Source organism: Alligator mississippiensis, chromosome 1 (genome assembly GCF_030867095.1).
Source record: "Alligator mississippiensis isolate rAllMis1 chromosome 1, rAllMis1, whole genome shotgun sequence".
Taxonomy (NCBI): Eukaryota; Metazoa; Chordata; order Crocodylia; family Alligatoridae; genus Alligator; species Alligator mississippiensis.
Window position 1 is genome coordinate 17132740 of NC_081824.1, and position 6300 is coordinate 17139039.

The window sequence follows — 6300 nt, forward strand, 5'->3', positions numbered from 1 at the left end:
CACAGTTTATTGCTCCTGGGCGCTGCATTTGAATGTGCGTGTGGGACCACAGCCTGTTGAGCCAGGTTGGAACAGCCCTGGCTGGCCAGCACAGGTGACTGGTAGGGGAGGCATGGGGAGGGGGCCCAGTCCCAGGCCTGCCCACAAATTGTGCCCCTCCAGACTCAGGAGGCACCAGTCACCCCTGTTGGCCGGTGGTCTTGGGGGTCAGCCTGTCAGCCCATCTCAACATGCTGTGGAGGTTGCTGGCTAGGGCCTGAGGGTCTTCTAGTGTGGGGCTAGCTGGCAGACAGTCCCTGCACTGAAGTACCCTCATGCCTCAGCCAGCCCAGTAGGATAGTGCACAGGCAGGCAGGCTCCAGGGAAAAAAAAAGATCCGGCTTGTTGCTTTTCTTGGGCAGAGTGTGTGTTCCCAGGCTGCCGCCAGGCTGCCTGCATGGGCTTCTTGCAGAGCCCCTGACCTGCACGGAGCCCGGTTGTTTGCTCCATGACTATAGGACAGCAAACTAAAGCTCCTCGGAGTTTTAGTTTGCTGCACCCCAAGTCATTTAAGGTGCATTATGCCACCAAATTTGCCTCAACGGCTGGAATTTCTGTGCAATACACCACCAATTTGTGCAAACACCAACACGATTAAAGTGGTGCAAAAGCACTTAACCCGCTTTAAAGTGTCATGCACACAAGCCCCTCATTTCACCTACACACTGCCAGAGTGCCTAAATCCAGTAATTCTCCATACTGTTGAGTCCTGGAAAATCATTAATGCAAACAATGGGTGAATCCTACACCACCTTGCGGCTTTTTATGACTTAAGACTTATGGATAAGAAGATGGCATGTGACAAAAGTAAAAGCATTCACAGGACAGAGATCTGGGAGTCATTGTGGATAGTTTGCTAAAAACATCAGCTCAGTGCTCAGCAGCTGTCAAAAACACAAACAAAATGTTATAGATTATTATGAAGGGAATTACATACAAAATAGAAAGTATCACAGGCTGTGTGTAGATGAAACGAGTGGTGTGTGTGCACAGCACTTTAAAGTGGGCTAAATGCTTTTGCAGTGCTTTAATGGTGTCAGTGTTTGCATGCCGTGGTGGTGTATTGCGCATAAATTCCAGCTACTGTAGGAAATTCGGTGTCATAATATGCCTTAAATGACTTGGGGTGCAGCAAACTAAAACTCCTCAAAGGAGTTTTAGTTTGCTGTCCCTACAGCCACGGCTCAGGGGCTCTGCAGGAAGCCCTGCAGGCAGCCTGGCAGCAGCTTGGGAAGGCAGGCTCTGCCCAAGAAAAGTGGCAAGCCTGATCTTCACCCCCTCCACACCCCAGAGCCTGTCTGCCTGCTAGAGCTGTGTTGGGGCCTGGTACTTCCTGCTGCGGTGCCCCCTGGGATCGCCCGAGCCAGGTGCCTGTGGTTGGGTGCCACCTGAGGGGGGAGGTGCCCCTGCCATGGAGGGAAGCACCAGACCCCTTCTCCCCACAGCCCAGGGACCACTCCACCCACTGGCAGCTCACCCTCCCCTACCTGCTGCTGAACAGGCAAGTAAGTGTGGGAATTACACGGGGGTTTAAAGGGCCTTAAATTGAAGTGGTGGGTTTAAAAACCCACCACTTTGATTTAGGCCCCCCATTTCATCTACACATGCCCAATATGCCCCTTTATAAATCCATGGTGTGCCCACACATTGAATAATGTACCCAGTTGTGGTCCCCACACCTCAAAGAGGATATAGAAGAAATAGAGAAGGTACAAAGAAAGGCAACAAGGGTGATTAGTTGTATGGAGGGGCTTCCATATACGGAGAGTGTTGTGTCACATTGTATTTTTCTTGTACTGTCCCTTTAAGGCCAAAGCCCTCATTTTCAGCAGGGTTTGGTTTGTTTTGCCACAGTTTTGCAGCACTTGGGACTCCATTTTCCCTGCCACGAGGAGCCAGGGGGCATATTCTTCGTTCCTCTCACTCACCAGGACCAGTCCAGGTCAAGATCAGGGACAGAGCAAGTATAGGTTTTACATACATAGTAGGGCAACTGTTAAGATCCACCCTGGATATGATTCCAGAGAGTTATATTAATAAATATTTGTTAGTTCAACACAGGGGCATCTAGAGTGTTGTTGCTGAACTTACAACATATCAGAGAGACTAAGGAGGCTTGGCCTATTCAGTTTAGAAAAGAGGTGCTTGAGGGTGATAGCTAGAAAATGATATTTTGATGTTTGCTTTTAGGAATTGGCTTGTAGGTAAAGTAGATATGCATTAGAATAATGCTCCAGGGCAATATCGAGGGTTAATTGGTTTCTAAAAGACCTTTTGTGACAAAGTTTCCTTCAAGGAACCAGTGGACACCATGTCTGCCAACAGCCAATGGACAAGCACACATACACAGGCTGGGAAATTGAAGACATGGAGCACACTGGTCCATAACATGAGATAAAGTACTCTTCTGTGGTGGCCAGGTCACAGTGAACAGCTGCAAAGCCCTTAGGATTTTTGGTTTTGCTGGATGGACCAAATTAAGACACCAGTAAATGACCAAATTAACATGTGTTCATGTGATGGGATTGTTGGAACAAAGGCATATGCTGATAGGACAGAACATGGATAGTATGATGACCACAGGGAGACCAATCAGTGATATCTGGAGGTGAAGTGTCATCAGAGGAGGCAAAGAATACAAAAGGAGGGATTTTGGAGCAGCAAAGGGTCTCTGAGGCGGGAACCTGAGGCTACAATGGGGAGAGCACCACCAGCCCGTCTCACTCACCCCACTGGTGTGGGGTGGGCCTCAGCCCTCAATGCCAGGCTGCTGACATCTGACATTCAAGAAACAACAACAGGGTGAAGTTCGTGTACTGGCCAATGTACCTTCCCTCTGCGACAGCCCTAGGGCTGGTAGATATACAATCGGGGGGTGGGGGTTGGGGCTGGGGTTATTTTGTTTGACTTGTCTTCATTATTCTTATCTGCTATCACTGTGTTTCAATAAACACAATAACACTGTATCACTGTGTTTGCCTATTATTGAATGGAGAAGTCATGGTCAGTCTGAGAGTTTGGGTCTACCTGGACCATGGTATTTGGGTCATAAATCCAGTGCCAACAGAGCGGTGATAGGATAAAAGTTCACAAAATACAAAATGGCAAAGAGAAAGTCCATAGGAGTTTGTTATTGACTTTGTTAGGGATACAGCCTCTGAACGTGAGCATCCTAGACTTAAAATGCTGGAGGCTGCAAGTGAGAGAGGAACAGTGGAAAATGCCCTCGTTATACCCAGTGCAGTCTCTCTTTAAATCTCTGCCACTCTGTGACAAGGGATACTGGGCAAGATGGACCTATGGCCTGACTCAGTAAATGGCAGTTCTTATATTCTTTAATGGATTTTTATGTTCTTATGTTCCTTAATGGATTTTCAGAAACTTGAATAGGGTGGAGGTGGAATAGAATCACATTTAAGTACCTAATAGATGGAATAGGATCTGCCTCCGTATTATTATCTTAGCTCAGACTCTGAATTCAAACACTCATAGACTGCAGGACTCCTGGATTTGGATATGGATCTGAATATCGAAATGTGGGCCTATCTGTGTCTATGAATAAGACTAATTTACTGTTAGTGTGGTAAGTGAATTTCCCATTTACACTGTGTTTGGCATTTGATGAAGTGTCCTATTAAATAATAATCATTGTAGTGAAGGGCCATGTACTTGTTCCCACTTTTAGAAATTTCTGAAATGTTAATATACTGAGTTACAGCAGCAGCTGTCTCAGATACTCCTGCTCTGTGTACAGTATGTACTAGCTGCTCTAATTAAACCCATTTTCATTTAGTCAGTGAAGGGAAAAAAAAACCCTTCATCAAAATTGCTTTTGCACCAGGTTGGTTATTTAATTGGGATGGGGAGAATGAGGGAAACAGAGGAGCAGCAAGTGAGTCATCCCCAGCAGGAGACTGAGAATAAGCACTTCTTGCTTGAAAAATCATTGATATCAGTCATCATCCTGAAATTAGTCCTTAATGTTACTTTTTTTCTTGTATTTTTGTCACAGGCTAGTTGTGGGATTTGAGGCAGATGCAGTAGGAGTTACACAGATGATGTATGATGGAGTGATTTCCTAAAGGACAGTGGCTTCCAAAGGGATTTGCTTGCCTAATGGGAAAAGAGACTTTCTCTAGAGGTCAATAGCAGTGACTAAATAAACCATACTATTAAAATGAGGGAGCCGTTCAATGGCTTATGTAAAATAAGACAGCAGCATGAATCCAGCTGCTGAGTAGGCAGGAATCCATATCTACTTGCTAATATCAAAGATGTAAAGTTAGATCCAGGAAAAGGACTCAGGCGTGACAGTGCTCAGTTTAGCATTGCCTAACTTTTGGCACTGGCAAGATTTAGGTGGCTCTGAACATATCCAGTAGTAGACAGTAAAGTCCAGGAAGAAACATAGGTGTCCGGGCCCTTTAGAGTTCTCCTGTGTTATGCAACGATTGAACAGGGGTTTTACCCATCAGTTCTTATTCAGTACCTTTAACCATTGACATTAATGGGTCTAAAGCACATGCTGCATATTCTTTCATTCGTTGCTTTCTAGTCTCTTAAGTAGTAGGAAATACAATTTCCCACTCCTCCACTGTAGGAATTATCAGGTGAAAGGACGTCGTTCATATTATTCATCAAGTCATTCTAGTCTATGTGATCACAGAGGTCACTTTGGATTTTAAAACTAACTGTGTCATTACAGCTGGCAATGACTTTTAACCTTGTTGGCATTCTCATTAAAGTAGCCAAAGCTGAAGTGTCACAGAATTTGATAGGGATGAAATGAAAAGAATTTTACTGGAATTATTTAAATCAGCTACAAAATGAAATAAGCAATGACAGCCTTACTCTTGCATCTTCTGTAATTCTGTAGGAGGGATATAATTTACCATGTGTGAATTAAAACATACATAGAAGATATGATTCTCAAATCACATTTCATAGGCTTTTCCATAAGGGTTTGGATACATAAGGAGATAGTTTTTATCTCACTTGTAGAAATGGCTGTTCCTGTGAAAAGGTCCTCATTCATTCTTCAATCTGACACTTTTCACCAGCACTAAGTTTCCTCTAAATGAAGAAAGAAAAACATATTTTACTCATACCAGATTAAAGTCACTGGTATCTTCAGATTCATTGTGTCATTAGGCCTGCTCTGATTCAAATCCTATATAAATAGCTTCATTGTTTAAATATACTGGGTTTGTGGGGCTTTTGGAAAAAGACAATGTTTGCTGGGCTATTGTGATTTTATTGAAACTTGATGCTTCCATATATGACCCAGGCAAAAGAGTTATGAAACCAGCTATGAGTATGGCCCAAAGCCTGTTTTTAAAGCCCAACAGTACAATTCTAAAAAATACATAGTAAAAGGTGATTTTGTCCTAAATGTCACCCAATTGTTTCATTTTTCAGCAAAGCCTTTTATTTTAATTCAAGTGGAACAAAAAGGCTTAGTAAATTGTAGACACAGTGGGTTCATCTGCACTGACTCCCGACCACTGTTACTGCACAGTCCTGGTGGCACACAGTTCGTTTTCAAACCAACTGCGCAGTACCAATGAGCTACCATGCAGTAGCTCATTGCTATTGTGCAGTAGCATTGTTGTCACGGTTCATGCCCGCTGTGTCACCAAGCGTGCCTGCTATGCTAGACGCACCCAGTGTATCTTTTATGAGCACAGGAAATTCCCTCCCCCTATTATTAATGCCCCCTCTCCTTTTCAAATCACTGATGAAAGCTAACGTAGTCCACGTGTATTAAATAAGCTATATAATGTTCATATCTCATAGCTGTTCGAGATCTGTATTTCAATTGTGGTGTAATATATCATTCATTTGGGGCCATACTACTTCATAGAATCATAGAATCATAGAAGTCGGGTTGGAAGGGACCTTGTAGATCTTCAAGTCTGATCCCCTGCCTGGGCAGGAGGAAACTAGGCTCAAATAACGCCAGCCAGGTAGGCATCAAGCTGCTTCTTAAAGACCCCCAAGGTAGGAGCCAGCACCACTTCCCTTGGAAGTTGGTTCCAGATCCTAGCCGCCCTGACTCTGAAGTAGTTCTTACGGATGTCTAATCTAAACCTACTCTCTGACAACTTGTGGCCGTTATTCCTTGTTATCCTGGAGGGCGCTAGGGGAAACAAGGTCTCCCCCAAACCCTTTTGGTCCCCCCTAGTGAGTTTGTAGACAGTCACCAGGTCCCCCCTCAGCCTTCTCTTGTGAAGGCTGAACAGGTTCAGGTCCCGTAGCCTC